General features: G+C 40.5%; 1 protein-coding gene across 4 annotated transcripts in view; it reads right to left on the minus strand.

Moving 5' to 3' along the window:
• Window positions 1–13,754, minus strand: part of FNDC3A (fibronectin type III domain containing 3A) — a 127,069-nt gene extending 113,315 nt beyond the window's left edge. For 2 of the 4 annotated variants that reach the window (XM_055701851.1, XM_055701848.1), the window contains exon 1: window positions 13,559–13,752. The gene's annotated coding sequence lies outside the window, so the exon portion shown is untranslated. Of the gene's footprint in view, window positions 1–13,393; window positions 13,520–13,558 lie in introns of those variants that run through there. The other 2 variants (XM_055701850.1, XM_055701849.1) reach the window with 2 other exon arrangements.
• Between the last annotated feature and the right edge of the window lie 4,837 nt (window positions 13,755–18,591).

The following is an 18,591-nucleotide window of genomic DNA, read 5'->3' on the forward strand; positions in this document are numbered from 1 at the left end:
TCTTCTGACTATCTAGTTTCCCAACACACTCAGGATTTAGTGCCATCTTGAAAAGGACACAAGAAAAGCAACTGGCATTTGGACAACAGGTAAGGCTCAGCCTGCAGAGCCACTACAAACAATTCACTAGGCTATTGTCAAGATTTGCTACACCACCAAAAACTAATAGCATGCACAGCCTTCAGAAGGGGTTAAATAACACATGGGATAAATCTAAGGGTTTATTTAAGGCCAACTCACTCCATTCTTGTGGACATGTTAAAAGGGACCAGACAAGAAAGATGACACATTCGATGAATAGATAGGTAATACACTGTTGCTAAGCACAGAAGTTGAGAAGTAATTTTCTACTGGTGGTGCATTAAAGGCACAGTTATTTAGAAATCTATACTGACTTGTGCACAGCCACAACTGCTGTATGAACAGCTATCTCATTTCTTGTCTTGCTACTGAATATACTGAACTAGTCAGAGACATTCAAAGTGTAATTCAGGATTGCTAACTCAGCTGACACTGTTCTTTCAGAGTCTGCACTGAATCTGTCCTAGGATGCAAGGTAAGTACAAACCCGAGATTTCAATCAAGTTGGGTAGGTTAACACTTTGTACAAGACTTAGGTAGCAAACTACCTATTCCCCACTACTCCCAAATGAACTGCTATTCATTTTCCTTATTATTTGAAAAGACTTGGAAAGATTTTTCTGAAGACTATCAAAGCTGAAGCAAAGTAAAGGTATCTAAATTTACTGGACATAGTTCATTTAGACTCCAGGGCTTACGCCTGAGGAACCATGAAGGAATGGATTACACTAACAAGCCAAAAGGCTAAATGCTGTTAAGGCTTAAAGACAGAGTTCCACTCAATAGTTCAGGAAGCAAGTTTGCCTTCCTGAACTGTAATGACAATTTAATTCAATCCTTAAATGCTTTCAGATTTGGCCCTTTAATGTTTCTGTAGCATTACTCTCATGTTCTAAAGATATACAGGACTCTGCTTTTTCCTCAGTTAATTGTTCATTAAGGGTTAAGGAATATTGTAAGGCTGAGATCATTGGGCAGCACATTTCCTCTGCACATGCAAAGAATCAGTGTTTCCATCTCCAAGAGACTAGCAGCTGATCTTAACGAAAGCCTCTGAAAAACACATCAGCATTAAATCAGTTGGATCACCAAGGTAAAACAACAGGAGTCAGCAGCACGCATCCTCATAGCAACGCAGGCTAACAGCATACTGGGCTGTATTAGCAGAGAAGCACAGCTGATGGGGTGAGGGAGGCAATTGTTCTCCCCTACTCAGCATTTATAAGGTGTTATCTGGAACACCGTGTCCAGTTTTGGTCTTCCCAGCCACCACCTCCTCCCTGGTATAAGAGGGATGCCACAGACTGTTACTGGGCTTAGCCCATGAAAGACAAGGAGAAAATAAGAGCGCTAGAGTAGCCAGGGTGCCATCAACTTGCTGGATCCCACTACCTGAAGGACGCTTGTTGAGAGCCTTACATCAAACTCTTCTTAGAGGTAAGCAGCAGAAGTACAAGAAGTGATGGACATATGCTGCACCACTGGAAATTCTGTCTGGCCATAAAGGGAGGGGAATGGATGGACAACAGACATCTTCACAATGACAGTGGTGGAGCACTGGCATAAGTTGCCCTGCAATGCTGCAAAAAACACAATCCTGTAAATCAGTGGTCTCCAAACAGGGGTGCATGACAATCCTTTGGGGTGTGGGAAGAAAACAGGTTTCATCATTGATAAATAAAACATACCATTAAATAGTGGTTTTCATCTTTATCTCATCCCTTCTTTTACGTGTATGCTTTATAGCATATATACTATATTGGTAGAGTACACATATGCATATAATTTTTAAAATGTACATATATTGGAGGTGCAAGCTCAAAACATCTTTACTGATGGGGTGCATGATCGAAAAAGTTTGGAGACCACTGCTGTAGAAAGTCAAAACCTGACCACGCAAGGTCTTAACAAAGGGCTGAAGAAGGCAATCTCCAAAGGCCCTTTTAAGCAGAATTCTTCTGTGAATTCCAGAGTACTAGCCAACCAAAACACAACATGCAATGGTATATGTATATATAATGTATGTAAAGTTAAATGGTTTTCAGTAGATTCAAATCCAGAGATGGACAGTAGTTTGTGACAGTAGAGCCCCCAAGCTCTTAAAAACTGCCAGAGTCTCAATTCAAAATTTCAAGGTAACAATGACAGTGCTAATCAAAATTCAAAACTCGCAGACTTTGGAAGACATACTCGTAGAACTGTCTGTAACAAAATTACTTTATGCTCTGGCCATTCTCCTAAGAAAATTAAGAAAGCTGCATTACAGGATAATTACAAATTAAAAAGTTATACTTTTGTATTAAGCACACAACACAAACAGGCTTCCCATTATGGTTGGACTGCAGGCACTACTCTGATAAATGTAGTGACAGCTAATAACAATGCTGTGGGCAAAAAAAATATTTAAGGACTCCTCCTATCCTAGAGATTCACTGCTTCTGGTTATCGAGTTTGATACAGAAAACAATTAATTGTTTTTCCCACAACTGAGGGACTTACAAGGCCACACTCTACAGTGGTACATCTGATGCCTACTGAAGGAGGAGTTTGCACTGCTGCTTTTTCCTCAGTTTTTGTGATTTACAAAGTGCTTCTTCTCTATCTACCTACTTATTAACACAATACTTATAGCAACTTGATACTCTTTCACATTCAAATTCTGTCAAATCTGGTGACCAGATATAAACAGATTTATTACTACAGGGCTGTTCACAAGAGCCTTGATTGTATACAACACGAGGATGGAAGTTTAAGCCAAGACAGAAATGCCTAATACAGAAAGGTGCAGCATAAGGAACAGGCTCAATGAAATCAATACTGAAACATTTCCAAACTGCATGTTGCTATTACATGGCAAGTGGACAAAAACTGGGCTATTCCATGGTTTCTTTGCCAGTAATACAGTTTCATACATGCTTCAGCCTGTATCACATTACAGCTGCCAATTCAAGGTTGCCATAAGGTGTGTTTTCCCAGTGGGCTCAGTACAGCAGAGCAGGTGTGCATTCCTCCTTCACCCAGGTGCTCCTGCAGCTACGCTTCCCCAGGAACCACAGGCAAGTCTCATCCTCATGGTCCATAAAACTTCCAGTAAGAAGGAAAAGCTTCTCTGAACAGGAGACAACACTTTCTAGGTTTTACCAAAGGCCAAGGAATGAACTTACAGAACCAAAACCACCATAAAACCATCACCCAATCTTAATACGGGAAATGCTTTGATTTTGTCTTCTCCAACATGAAGATAGCAGGTGCACTTTAAAAATAAATATCTTTCAAACAGCTGAAGTAATAAAGCCCTATTCTACTTAGATTAGAGCCTCACTTCTGAGTGACTCTTTTCAAGAAGATGCAAGCTACTATTTAAACATTTCCTGATTGAGGCGATTATAAGTACTCACCATGTCCATTCTTCAGTGCCTACTGTGAGATAAATTTATTCTTTCCTACAGTCTTTAAAAGATATCTCTTGCCTGCCAATTTGAGTCTTGCAAAAACTATCACAATTCCTTCTAATCTGTCAAATTTGCCATTCAGTTCAGAAGTCATCAGATAAGAGTAGACAAAGGCCCAAGATGTACAAATATGCTAAAACGAGGAAAATGCTAGAAAAAAAAATGCACCGATGCATCCCTGCAGCGAAGAGGAAAGAACAAAGCATATGCAACAGATGTTAGTCATATCACTTAATGCACTACCGGGAAAATGTCAGATACAGTGATGTAGCTGGTATAGAAGTGTATTAGAATATAATTACCCAGAGATCCATAAGGTTGTAGCTGAGCTACTGAAGTTATGAAGCATGCTGAAGAGTTTTGTGTTTGTTTTTAAGAATCAGAATTGAGCAGAATTATTGTAATCCCCCCCCCAATTTACCATATTTTCTAATCACACAGTTTTGGATGTGGCAATTATGGTATGGTGTTTTTATTTTTTCAGTTCTGAACTAATTAATATGTAATCTATTTAAAACACATGCTTTGTTCCTTATAAAGTATTTTTCCTGTTTTAGAAAAGTGTTTCCTGGAAAACTACATAAAACATTTTCCAACAGAATAGAGAAGTGTTATTTTTTGTTAGCCGAAAGGTGTATTTCTTTTTCACTAATTTGGCAATCTCCTTTTAAGTAAAGTGAAACTGAAATGGCTATTTCCTTCAGTCAAGTTCATAATACTAAAGTTGCAGATAGGCAATACAGGAGAATTTAAAAATCACAGTTTCATAAAGTAAATCAACAAAGTCAAAGTCTGACATTACTAGAAACTGTAAATCATAACAGTTAAAAACAAAGATAAGCAAAATGTTTTGATAAGCACTGGAACTCCCTATAGGAAATAAGAAACTGCAACCTCTAGCAAAATATGGAAATACTTCAACTGTAGCTCTTTAGTGGTGTCACAGACACTAAACACAATTTCCAAAGAAGTCTGAGAAATGCAATACACATCTCTGTTCATACTATGTTACCACTGGAAGGTGAACACTAAAAGTTGTAAAATTAATGCAATACTAATATGAAAAAAACACTGATTGATGAGAAAATGCAAGTTGCACTTGAACAGCCAAGACGGTTCCTGGATCTAACTCACCCCCAATACTTACTGCCTGTTCTTCTCAAAGCAAGAATGGCCCAGCTACCCAGCAATACACCTCAGCATTGCAGGAGTTCAGCGTGTTACAGTAAATTAATACTTATTCAGCCTACCTTCATATTCCAGGTTGTGAACCACAATGATTTAGATGCAGCTTGAAATGCAGTTCATGCATTCATGTCATGGGTACTATAACCTATATGAGAACGCACAGTAGATAATTGAAAACATTACAGCTGTTCAGGTTTAATGCGTTTGTATTTACGAGCCAACAGTTTTTGAACCTGTGCCAAAGATGCTAAGCTCTTACCTGCAGCTGATGTAAAAACCTAAATTTTTGAAGGTCAAGACTACACAGAGAAGAACTAGACACTGATAAACCAGTCACCCTGAAAGGCACAGTACATTCACGGACACTTGTCACCTCATCTGGTCTGGTACGACTGTTAAATACTTGAGGTACATAACAGGACCAGTGCAATGGAGACTGCCTGAAAACACTGCATTATGGTTTTACTGTTGCTATTATTAGATTCTTAAAAAAAACCAACCACCTACAGTCCTTACCCAGAAGAAGTATATGTAACTTGAAGTTGTTGCATAACAATTCACTACTTACTATTTGCCCCTCCCTCCTCAAAGAGAAGAATCCTAAACTGGTTTCATAACTTTTAGAAAGTGGTAAGTGCAACCATATCACAAATCAGAATTATTAATCTGTTCATTTTACTCAGTACTAATTTGATAGTGAGCATTTTAAAATCAATGATGAAACGGACAGCACCGGGGTGCAAACTAATGCCTAGTCTTTTGCAGGTACAATCAGTCTGATTCACTGCCACATGTTGTTTGTGAGCTATACTGTAGCCTCCTTTGCCTTGCAGGAACAACTTCCTTTTAGGTACCCTTGGGAAGCATCCTCAAAAAGAAATGAGGAGAGTAAACCACACAGTGTATTTTCTGCACCGCTTATAAAGATCTCCAAAGCAATTTCAGTTTATTTATGCTACACTGATCTAAACTATGAGGATGGTTTGTTTTACACTCCTGTTACTCTCAAAAACTTCCTTAAACCCTCCCACTTTTACTTTTATACCAGCTAAATTACATTCTTCTAAGCTTCTGCCAGGATTGGATTTCCTTCAGTTTATTTTCTGCAAATCACATGGGTTCAAAACCAGCTTGGCTCTTCCCAGTTAACCATTACTCTTGCTTTCATTTCCGTTTAAGAACATGCATTTTTTTGAGAAAACAAGCCAAGAATCAAGCTACTTCCCCATTTGTTACTAACTCCCCCTTTTTGGTAGCTATGAGCAGGAAGGACAAACTTGCAAAGTAATTTTTTATGATTCCTTTAAGGCAAACTAAAAACATGGATATATTTTTATTAATGTGATGCAACTGGTCAGTGAGATAAATTTATTGCAGAGACAGCTGATGGTGTTGTTGCTACAAAGAGTGCATGAATCAAGTAGAACAAGCAGCTTTTAAAGAACTCTTATAAACAGATTTTTCTTGCTCATTGTGAAAAATGAAAACTATGCTATCTAAATGCAAAATGACATAGGATCAATGGGGCTACAAGTCTAACAGATTTTAAAATTTCTCTCCACTGAGTTATTTTGGAAAGCCTATAGGTCTCTGCTTCCATAAGGAACAGGATAATAGCACAGAACATGACAAGACAAGACAGGCATATAGAAACTACTTCCCAAGAGCACAAATCCACCAAAAAAAAAAAAAGAAAAAGTGTTTTGAGGCCTCACACACACATTTGAAAGATGTTCTTTTATTAAGACTTTAAACTGCTGTGAATCAGTTCTGCTAAATTGTACTAGCGGCTCCCACTCGCACCACTGCAAGCAACTGGTCAACACCACAACAAATGAAACTGTAGGACAGACATAGTTTAAAATTATTCTTATAAAAATCACAGTTTTAACATAAACAGTTGCCTGATCCATTTCACTTATGCAAATACACAAGTGAATGCCAAGCATAGGAATAAGCAGAGAGGACCTGCTTCTTCCAGTGTTAATGCACAGCATTCATGAAGCTACAGACCACAATAGTAAAAAAGGTCAAGAGGCAGTCACCCTTCACTTCCCTAATACTAAACTTAAGTCCCAATGGTACTGAAGCAGTTGCTTCCATACCATAAAAAAAAAATTAAAACAGGATAGTCAAACAGCATCTCAAGCTAAATGCAACCCTTGAAAACAGAGTATGCTACTTATGCAAGAGCTCTCCATTGGAGGAGTCTGCAGCTACTGAAGGGGAAGACAGAAGACCAACAGCACAAGAGCAGGCTTCTCAGACGATACCAGCACTCCTTTCTCCCAAGCTCCACCCCATCCTCCAAGAAAAGTTTTAGTCAGTCAAAACACCATGGGACCAACTAGTCTGATTGCTCAATCAAGTCAAGAGGACAAAGCTGCTCTCAGCCTCCTATTTTACATATGAAGTTGCAACACTGAATAGTTGTCAATTCATTAACAAAAATGAATAGTTGTCAATTCATTAACAAAAATGAATAGTTGTCAATTCATTAACAAAAATGAAATAACAACATGAGAAACTAATCTGTTTGGAGCTGTATCGCCATGATGTACATAATTAAATGTGCTGGAGTACTTTTAAGACATATTACTTGAATTGGGGTAATTTATCCTCACCATTGAAATGCCAGAGTGGAACGTGCATATATACTAATATCGTTACATGTGGGCTGTCAAGTTATTAGCAAGCCTGAAGAAATTTAAACAAAGTACATTTCAGCTGCAACTAATTGTCAACAATCACCACTCCTGCAGATTCTTCTAGTCCTCATTTCTTAGTACTTTGTTACAACATCTTCAATCTACCTTCACACTAGACAAAATAGTTAAATAATTTTCTTAAAATACGTTTTTTTCTATTTACCTTTTTGATAGATTCTACAGGATTTGCAGAGGCATGGCAACTCTCGTGGCTTATGATATTTACTCTTACTGTAGGAAGTCCCGTAACAGCTTATCAAAAGATACTGTGAAACATTAGTGAAGAGTTACAGTTACAGTTCTCTCTCACTGCCAAGGCACTGCAAGTCAAAGTTTTTCTGTTGGATCTTATCCATTAAATTCTTGCTTACAGATTAGTTTTCAGCTACATGCACACTTTTTGCAGATCATTACTACCACCATCTAAAATGTCTTCCTCTGCCCCAAAGTAAAACTAAACCACTTGATATTCTGTTGTTTGTGTCTCAGTTTCCTTTGGTCAAGTCATCTAGTATATACAGTTCTTTTTGACTGGAAGAACAACAAAACCCTGCAATTTGAAAACTGAAAGTTAAGAGAAAGCTTTATTTTGTAATCAAAGGAGTAAGAGATGGTATTGTGTATACTATGTTAGCAAGGGGAAATGAGACAGCAGCTTGGCAGTAGCCCATGCTTGTAGAATCTTGTATAAGAACTTGGACTTTGTTTAGCACAAACATGGATTTGCACATTGGGGAAACTCAGTAACATTCACAAGACAGGATTTGCACTTGTGAACTACAGGGGTTTTTTACTTTATACTGTAGGTAACTTTAAAGTTCTAGGTTTGTTAATTTTCACCTGAAGCTATTCAAGATCAGAAGACATTAAGAACTGAGCTTCACACATTTAAATGCAACCAACATACAAAACCCCAAAGCAAATTAAAAAAGAACTGCAATGCAAAAGGTAAAGTTAATATTTCTGCATCACATATTCCTCTTCACTCCCAGTTACTGAAGAAAGTTACTATCTATCCACACCTTTACAGTATTTTTGGACCTTGTCGCTTTCCCTGTGGACAATTTCCCAGACTTTGATGAATAGGTTTTTTTTCAAATCATGGTGTGCACTGGTTCAATTTTGTCAGTTTTCACAGTTGTGAAACAGGTTTTTGGACACTATATTATAGAAACCTGTATGTTGCCAGGAATTGGAAGGCATTGTTCTAGTGCTTCTGGAAAGCAGAAGACATTTATCACATCTTAGAATGTGCTGTGCTTCTCTCTTACTAATGGATTATAAAAATGAGGTCTACCAGTTAAACTGGGATTAAAACCTTTTAGATATTTTCATTTTTGACAACTCTTTATGCCAAACATAATTAAATATATAACAAAGTACAACATTTGCCATTGCCTATAAATGAAGAGCAGTGCATCTTTTCATTTGTCCTAAATGCTTCAGAACAATTCTTGAAGCAAAGCGGGGTGGGGGGGGGTGGGGGTGGTAAACTATAGGTTTATTCAGGACTTCTGCAAACTGCCATTGGGATGGTGTTTGGCACCCAAGATACTAAACTGAAAGAGAGGGTACCAATGTTAGCCTGGGTGATGCTTTGCTTGCAGAACAGTATGACCAGAAGAGGGTCCAGGCATCCTGAGAAAGCAAAAACTTACAGGGAGACAAAAATATAAATTCATATGTGTATGGTACATACACAGGCAGGTCTGGTGAGACTGATACCAACAAATGTGCTTGCCTAGACATAAATAGTGAAAGTTTGTTTGGAGCTATGAACACAAAGAGGGCAAAATATGTCCAGTCAAACTCAGTTTGAGAGATACTGTGAAGACATCACCAATGATCATGGTGTTAAAAGTTTAAATAACAGGTTTGGAAAACACAAAGATATTCTATTCCTGAGGTACCACAACTGTAAACAGAAAAGCATTCTAAACCCGTACATCCAAGAAGAGTACTAACATAGTCCTCTACACAACTGTGCCATCAAAATAAAGGCCACCAGTTTCTGCAGCACTTATTCTAACCAAAACAGACACTAATACAACCACAAAAGGGTGCATGACCTAGCAGGTGAGTATAAAAAGTATATAGAAAAAGAACATTATACAGGGCAGTCCAGCATGAAAACAGGAGCTAAAAATTCTATTTAATTATTGACAAAAGGGCATAGCAAATTCTACTTAAATTTACACTTTTTTAAAGTCATCTATGACAGCTTAGCAAAGAAGTCTGAAGATATTCACTGGTTACAAGCTCAAGAGTATGTAAGCAGCTGGAACAGGACCAGATCTCTGGGGGGCAGACAGAACAACAACTTCAAAAAAATTTGTTCCATCTGAAACTAAATGTAAATTAACTGGAATAATTAAAGATCACAACCTACAAAAAACATGTAGTAATATTAAGTGTTACAGACATTTTCTAAACACCCTTCTGCCCCATCAACCCTACAATATACAGGCCCTGGGATGGCAATCCAAAATATTACCAGACATAAACAAAACCACTAAACTTTATGGATAGACAAGTTTAAGAAAAAGGCTAATAATGTTTTTCTACTGGCATCAAGTGAACATCAGCATTAAGGAAGCTCAAAGCTTACTGTGTATGGCAAAGAACAACCAAAAAACTGGTCATTTCTGTAGCTCAGGAAACATTGGCCCCATGAGCAACATAAACATTGTTTGAGTTTGCTGAACAGAAAAAGTAGCAATGTACTCATTCCAAACTATTATCACTTTCCTGAGATACAGACAGTATCTTTTAGTTAAGCTAAAGGGTTGACAGTCCAAGTCAAATCTATTTTTACTAGATCTGGTCCTACAGGAAAAGCAATGGTTCACAATTCAACTCGTGCGCTATAAACTACAGCCAAGTTGAATTTTGCTACAAATTGCCTGGGAATTTCCCCAAGCCAAAAATCTTAAAGAATGGATTATAAAATAGAAGAGTGCTATTGACAGATATAACTGAGATATTCCAGTTCATATTTTAGGTCACAGAGACACGCTGATGAAATAAGACCTGTTACCTGTAGACATTTTAGCAGACACTGAACTAGAAATCCCTTAACAATTAGAAGCTGGAGGTCAAAAAAAGGTACAGAGTTGCTGGATGCTGGAGGAAGATAAGAATTCCTCAGGTTCCAGGAGGTACTGACAACAAACATTAACGGCTGCAGACAACACCACTGTCTGGGAAGGGGGCCTGCAGCCTCACAAAAACTGTCTTCTTTAGCATCTGTCTGTCTGGGAATGAACAAGACTGTATCTTTGCCAGTTTCTCCCATCGACCCAAAAAGGGGTACTAGGCTAGGTTATAGGATTTGCCAGTTTGACAGAGGTGTCAACAGACCATCAGAACACCAGCACTTAACACCTTCCAAGCATCCAATTTTTCCAGAGACCAACACATTTACAATAGCATACACTATTTCAGAACGGACCTGCCAGCAAGGTAAATTAGTGCGTTGCTAAAAGCATTTAGAAGTTAAAACCATTTAGGAAACTGTATTGACAAAGATGAAAAATTGTACCTCTCCTGAAGTCAGGCTTTAAGGGTTTTCCTTCCTAGTAAGTCCTAAGACAGAACACTGCAGAAGTACGTCCAGTTAAGTAGCTAAAGTTGCAAGAATAATTATGAAGGATCTTTTTGAGGTATCTTGAGCCAAAATGATCATCGGCATAACACTGTATTAGCTGATGTAAGTCCAAATTCAAGTAAAATTAAATGGCCACAAGGCAAAGAATAACAAAAAAAAGCATCCCAAGATCCACAGGACTCACAGCGCAAAGAAAATGAATTATTAGCCTGAATCATAATTCAAAGTTCTGCAATTCCATTACATTATTGCCTATAAAAATCAAAAGCTTCTGAGTTTTAAGTTCGCAAACTAGTCGAAACTCCAAGTTGAAAAAGGTAGAAATGCCACTAATGGATTGAAATCAGATACTCTGTGTCACATGTTACCTGAGCATCACATAACTCATATACCTAGAGGTTGTTATACAGCAAAAAGCCTCAGAAGACCTCCATCTGCCCTGAAAAAGCAAAGACACTCATCTAATTTTGTTTTAATATTATCACGTACAGTAGCCAGCATGTGACACTGTTAAAAGTAGATTGCCCTCATCTTCACCAACCGACCTAAACAAATCATCACCATGTCCCGGCCTTTCTGAGGACAAGGATCTGCTCTTACTTAAGGCCTTATCGATGACAATCAATGTCTGATGCTCCAATGTAACTGATTCAGCATGTCAATTTCACATACACACACCCCCCAAAGTCACCAGAAAAAATATGCTGGTGTAGTTTGCCATAACAAGTCCCAGATTAAGTTCACATATGTCAAGATGACTTGCATACATTCTATATATACAGAATAAATCTACAACTAGATGCTGTCTTTCCAAACTTAATCAGCATCCTTCCTGCTCCTCCATGCTTAGTAGGAACATAAGCTATTAAGAACTCTACCCAATTTTTAACGTTGAGCATTATAGACACTCAGCTACTTCTAACTTTCACATACATACTCAGCCTTCTCCCTATCTGAATGCTTGTTAACCTCTCCATTCATCATGTGATTAAATTTCATAATTATTTGACACCACTTCCTGAAAAAAAAAAAAAGCAGAAAAAATTTAACTGACTGTACTTTCTGGATTTTAAGGACTGCTGAGTTGCTGTAATCCATACTATTTCACAACACAGAATATAAACACATCTGTGGATGCAGACTCACATCATGGCTACAGTTAAATTTCTATGCTGCATAAAGCAGAAAGTTACCCATTGCCATAACAACAAAATAGCTTCTTCTAAGGTCAGAGTTTAGCAGGAGTGGGACCTATAGCTTCTAAGACAGAAGCTACCAAGTATTCAGCAGCAAAAAATTAAGATATTTGAAGTCTTCATACAGTTTAAGACATTTATAATGTCATTTATAATACAAATACAGATATGTATTTGATCAAATGCAGAATTAAATTCTAAAAACAAAAAGAATATTTAATGTAAATTACTTCATGACGTGAGATGCTCTGGAATAACATGCGACATCCAAGGTAGTTGATAAATTGCGTTTGACAAGGTTAAGCAAATTACTAACATGTCTTGAGATGCCAGTCATAAAACACAACTTGCTTCTACCAACATATTTTGCCTTGTTTCTACTGCTAATTTTCTTTACTCTGCACAACAAAAATCAGCTGAAAAGTTTCATTTTTGCTTTTAGTTGGTTTCACTTTCTCGTTGCCTGGAAGCAACAAAAAGTTTCTGTTTAGGTTAAAAACAGTCTTGGTTAATACTCGGGAAAGGAGGAATCGAGCACGAATCTCGCTGAACGAATGCCCCTGCTAGCACTCGGCAAGACGATTACGGTGTTTTTGGGAAGATTTTTTGTTATCTAAATACAGAAACACAGGCTCAATCCCTTCAGCTGGGAGTTCCGAGGGAGCCTTTACAGCTTAGCAGAAGGAGAACAACAACAAGAAAAAGAAAGAGGTGTTGAAAGCCACCACTTCCTTCTCCTCCCCGCCTGTCACCGCCGGCTCAGCTGTTCTGGTCGCGCTTCGCAGCTGCTTCTCCCCAAACAACCGCCCTCCTTACGCGGCCGCCGCGTACAGCCCTGCCCCGCGGAGCCCCCCTGACAGCGGCACCGCCGCCCCGGCCGGCAGAGGCATCTCCGAGCGGCGGGGAAGCCCGCGAAGGCAGACAGAAAGTTTCTTCAGCGGGGCTCCGGCCGGCGGCGCCGGCTCCCCGGCCCTCCTCGGGCAAGCGGGGGCAGAGGCGCGGGCAATGCCGTCTCCTCAGGGGTCGGGCTGCCCGCGCTGCGCCCGGCACCGGGGGCAGGTAGAGGCGCTGCCCCCCTCCCTCGGAGCCCTCTCCCCACCCGGCTGAGGGGAAAGGGGCGGTTTAGCTGGCCGCCTCGGGGCGGCGAGCGCGCCTACTCACCGCCATGGCCCCGCCGGCTCTCCCGGCTAACGGTTCGGTCTCCGCCACCGGCGGGCAGCGGCACCAGGGCGGGGAGCTGAGGGGAGTTCCCGATGGCGCAGCTCGGGCAGGGGCGGCGCCGCGCCGGCCGCTTCCCCCACCCCCTTACCCGCCCACTCGAGGTACCTGCGCTTCGGCCGCCGCCCCTCCGCCGCCTTTTCCTCCCCTCCTCGCACCTGTCACTGTCTCCCGCGGCCGCCACCGCTGCTGCTGCTACTACTATTGCCGCCACACTCGCCTCGTCGCCTCAACAATCCCCACCACCTCGCCCGCCGGCGCGCAGCCGCCATCTTTGTGGAAGGCTGGGAGGGGCCGCGAGGGGGCAGTTGCCGCCGGCACGCCGGGCGCCTGCGCGGAAGCCTCCGTGCGGGGGGGGGGGGGGGGTGTCCGCCGGCTGGAGGGGCGTGGTCAGGCTTGTGGGCGTGGCTGGTGACACGAGGCGGGGCCTGCGGGGAGGGCGGTGCGGGAGCCGTGCGGGGGCGGAGCCTGGGTGGCGGCTGGGGCCTGGGCCTGGCCTTGGCCCTGGGCTGGGCTTTGGCCTGGGGTTGGAGCGTGGCCTTGTCCCTGGGGTCTGGGGTCTAGGGTCTGGGGTCTGGGCTTGGCCCAGGGCTGGGTCCCGGGCTGGGGCTTGGCCCAGGCTGGGCCCTTGCTGGGTAGAGTGAAGGGTAGGAAGGGCTGCCCCTTCCCTATACACTGAGACAACCATTAACACAGAAAAGTCAAAGGGCTTTCAGGCCACCTGCCCTGAGGCCGAGCAGAGCCCCAGGAGTGTGTCCATGACTGAGCACCTGAGCCGTCCCCTGCCTGCTGCCCAAGCATGTAGTGTCCAATATCTGAGGGGGGAGGGGAAGGAATGTGCTTTTCCAGGGGCTTATGCAGGGAGGAACCATCTTCCCTCAACACCTGCAATGTTCAGCTGATGTCCTGAATACTAATTTGCAATTATCCTTTGCTTAATGTTTGTCCTTTCAACCATTATGGACCAAATTTATTTTACTACAGTCTTTGGCTTAATGACCTTCTGCAGCAGTGGACTGAACAGAATGAGATGTTGTATAAAGTGGTTTTGTTAATTTGCCTTAAAGTTCTGTGTTATTAAGATAATAAGGTGCTATTTCTCTTGCATTTCAGCAGTGTTCGTATCGTTCTTACAGCTCAACAGCGCGCAGAAGGTAGCTCCTATCAACAGAGGATGCACCAACCGATGTTTTGCCATCCCGGTTGCTCGCTATAGGCCCCCTTTCCAAAACTCATAATTTCACTGGTGAATAGCAGTCTAGGCTATGATATGTCAGATCTCAAAAACTAGAGAGACTTGGGCCTGATCAATATTTGGATGAGCTACCTCGTTAGGGACTGCGGAAAGTGCTGCTGGTGATTCATTCAGTGGCATTCGTCTGTCTATGAGTCAGGGCTGAACAAATGCCACTGCACAGCATTTGTGGGTTGTACCATCCATGGGCATAAAACTGGAGATCTTTGCCAATTGCAGATGTTAGGAGATCACTGATTTTCCTACCTCGCTCCAGTGTCAATTCAGGTTTTGAGAATTAGCCAGGCGTCCTGGTGGAATATAGCAAAGGATTTCAGCCGTTGCTTTTGTCAGGCACCACTCAGTGGTGGTGGGGTCAGGAATGGCAACGGCAGCAGTGGCCGTGGAGATTGTTGTAGGCAGCCCCACATCCTAGCTTTGTGTCAGACCATACAGTTATGTATTGGTGCATGTACTGATTGTACATGCCCTGTTGCCTGAGAGCTCTGGGAGAGCGTGTCCTTCATGCCTTCTTCTGACTTCTCAGGGATGCTGCTCCCTCACAGCCCTTGCAGGTGAAATTAAGAAATCTGTGTAATGTCTTGGGTGTGTGGGTGCAGACGTATAGCTGGGACAGGGAAAAGATGCGAGTGTTTAGGGCTCTTCTCCCCATACAAACACTGGTCCTAGTGGTGTGTAAGTTTGTATTGCATGACACAGTCCTTCACCTGCTTCCTTCCTTTTTAGGTCATAGATCTATAAATAATTGTATATAAAATTCCATTTTCTGCTGGAAACCCAATTAAAGTCACCTGGAAATCATTCTGAATAATATTAAAAGTGGGTGGAAGGCATGGGGGAACCAATATAGTGACCTCTTTATCTCCTTTTAGGGGCTCATGTGTATAAACAGATTTTTCTAAAAAAAGAACTAAACTAGATTGAAGTTATTTACTAGTCTAAATTGCCTGTACAGATCTCAGCTACTTCTAGATGACTGACCAAATGCTCTTGCTTTCATCCATTGCAGAACTTCACAGAAGGACTCATGGAGAGAGAATTTCTTTACGGTATCATACCAGATATACATCCAAGTGCTAATGGTAAACATTTAGGAAATTGATATTGTAGCTACACCCAGTAGAGGAGGAGTGAGGAGAGAAATCCATCAGGGGAATGTTTTGCAGACTACCCTCTTAAGTCATAGTTTTGACTGTATAGTAATACGCCCCTTACTGTGGCTCTCATTTGTTCATTCAAACAAAGGTACTGTCTCCAGAGAACTGTGAAGAACTGGTGTTATAACAGTCATCATTTCATGTTTGCATTGAGTTGTATTTACTCAGCAAAGTATGTAGCCATGTAGTGCTGGGATCAGAACTGGGCAACTCATGCTACTTTTAAAATCTACATCAATTGATCCAATTATCTGATTCTCTCCATCCTTACAAGATGACCTAGACCTGGAAACATTCAAGGTCAGGTTGGATGGGGCTCTGAGCAACCTGATCTAGCCGAAGACATCCCTGCCTGTTGCAGGACTAGATGACATTTAAAGATCCCTTCCAACCCAAACCATTCTATGAACCATTCTGTGATGAAAACGGGAAAACTTCTAGTTCTAAAGTTAAAATAATGTGGCTTAAGTAGGAAAGTGTAGCAAGTCTACACACAGCAGCACCCTCCTCCACAGTGAGTGACCTGTTTTTACACCTCAGCTGAATTTGTAGGTCACCTGTAGTACCTGTGCCAGAAGGGAGAATAGAGACTACTCTTGGTAGTCGTGACACAGAGCTCCCCAAACCTGTAAGGGCATTAGTTGCCAAATGCTTGCTGATCAGCAGACCCACAGTCAAACTTTACAGTGTCTTGTGTACCACCAAGAAACATATTTATCATTCAAAAATCATCTGGAAACTCTACTGGGAACATTCACCATGGTCTCACACACCACAGGGACAGCAGTTTGGACTACGGACTATGAAAGCCATAAGGTCAGTAGCACTGCTGTCTTCTACCAGAAAAGTAGCATCTGTGTAATACAAAATGATTAGAGAAATTATGTTTTATTTATTTTCTAAAACAGGTAACTAATGCATGGATATAGTTCCCCTAAAATAAAAAAGCTTTAAAATCATAGTAGCTTTACTATGAGTGAGGTTTCATTTTGATGTATTGGTAAAAAATTACAGAAAACTTAATTATAAAAAAATTGAGTTACTGATTCCTCTATGTCATTTCAAGTATACTGTGTCTTCACTTGAGCTGCATAACACTCACCATATTTGTCCAGATTGCTTTCAAAGAGTCTGCCAATCAGTATAAATTGTTTGCTGGTTTCTGGTTTGTATGAAAGGAGTTGAACTCTAAGAATCCCACTGTAATATCAAAATGATGTATCAAAATCAAAGTTTGATGAGAATGGTTTAAAGCTAGACATGCTTCATTTCAACAGTAAAATACATGTTTCTGGGGAAAAAGGAGCCTGAGATTTAATTGATATGATCAGCTGTGTTTTTACAGAATTTGGAAAACTAGTGGAACTCAAAACACATTGAGCAATGACATATAATAAAATATTAATCATGTCTACAACTATTTTTTGACACTTTTTAAAGAATAAATATTGTATGATATATTTTACCATTTCCTCAAAATGCTGTTGGACACCTTAAATAGACACAAATCCACAACTCTTTGGCTTTTTTCCCTGCTTTTCAGGACACAGATGATGAAGTAAATCATTCTCTGACAGGCTTAAACCAGCGGAAATTTTAAAATGATGGTACCAAAATGAATGGAAGGATTAAATGGATAAAAATGCTAATCCCATCAGAGACAACAAAATTCAATCATTCAGTTCCTGCATTACGGTAGTAATTCTAACACAGTATCAGGAATTTGAGGGAAATTGCAGTTTGTTGAATTCAGAGGAGAGCTGGAATCTGTCATTTCCTGCTTTCTGATTCGTCTCATTTTCTGGAAGAAATTCCACCCATTTCAACTGAATTACTTACAGAACTGGGTGTTGCTTAACAAGAACAGGCATGGCAGATTGCTCACGTAATATGTTCAGGTGCTAAACCAAACCAGACTCTATAAGAAATATTAATTAGTTAAAAATTTTCAAACTTGGTGCCAAGATTTAGACTTCAAAAACAGTACCTGGAACTGAGCTGACAGAGCAGTCTAATTATGTGGCATTTAATTTATGATATGTTTATTTGCCAACTGAAAAAGCAAAATAGAGTCAGGGATTACATGCACGGGAAGAGGAACTACATGGTTTAGACCCCAAGTTCATTTATCTTACATTATTAAAATGAAAAAAAAAAAAAAACCAAACCCAAAAGAAAGAATGTCACAAACCTACATGTTATAATGTTACTTTTCAAACTCAAGTCAAAAAACCAAAATAGAAATGGTGAAAAATGCCCAACAATGATGTTCACCTTGACATTCTTGCAAATGATCATTTTATACCTTGCAAATCTGTATTTGTCGAAATCAGTCACTAGTTGGATTTTTCCCACTATGAATTAAAGCTGTGATTTCATATTATCTACTGCCTTGAAACAATACTTAAAGCAGTGGTTGTAGGCATTAACAAAGCAATATTTATTGGCAGCCTCATCACTTCTAAAAACACACTGTGTTTGTTTTGGCTTTGTAAGCCGAGATATCTCTGAACTGTCTTTAGTGATCTCCTAGTTAACAGTTGGCTTGCAAAAGACAAAACTGAGTAATCAGTTAGCCCTGGTTGTAATCAAAATGTTTACCAGGAGCATACTTTGAATTTGTGCTTCTGCTTGGAGTTTGTTTGAAATAATTTTGTAGCCTTCCTTTTCAAAACATGGTGAAAAGTTAAGACATTAAAAGACCAATTGTATGGAAAAAGAAAGACTTA

This window comes from Falco cherrug, chromosome 2 (genome assembly GCF_023634085.1).
Source record: "Falco cherrug isolate bFalChe1 chromosome 2, bFalChe1.pri, whole genome shotgun sequence".
Taxonomy (NCBI): domain Eukaryota; kingdom Metazoa; phylum Chordata; class Aves; order Falconiformes; family Falconidae; genus Falco; species Falco cherrug.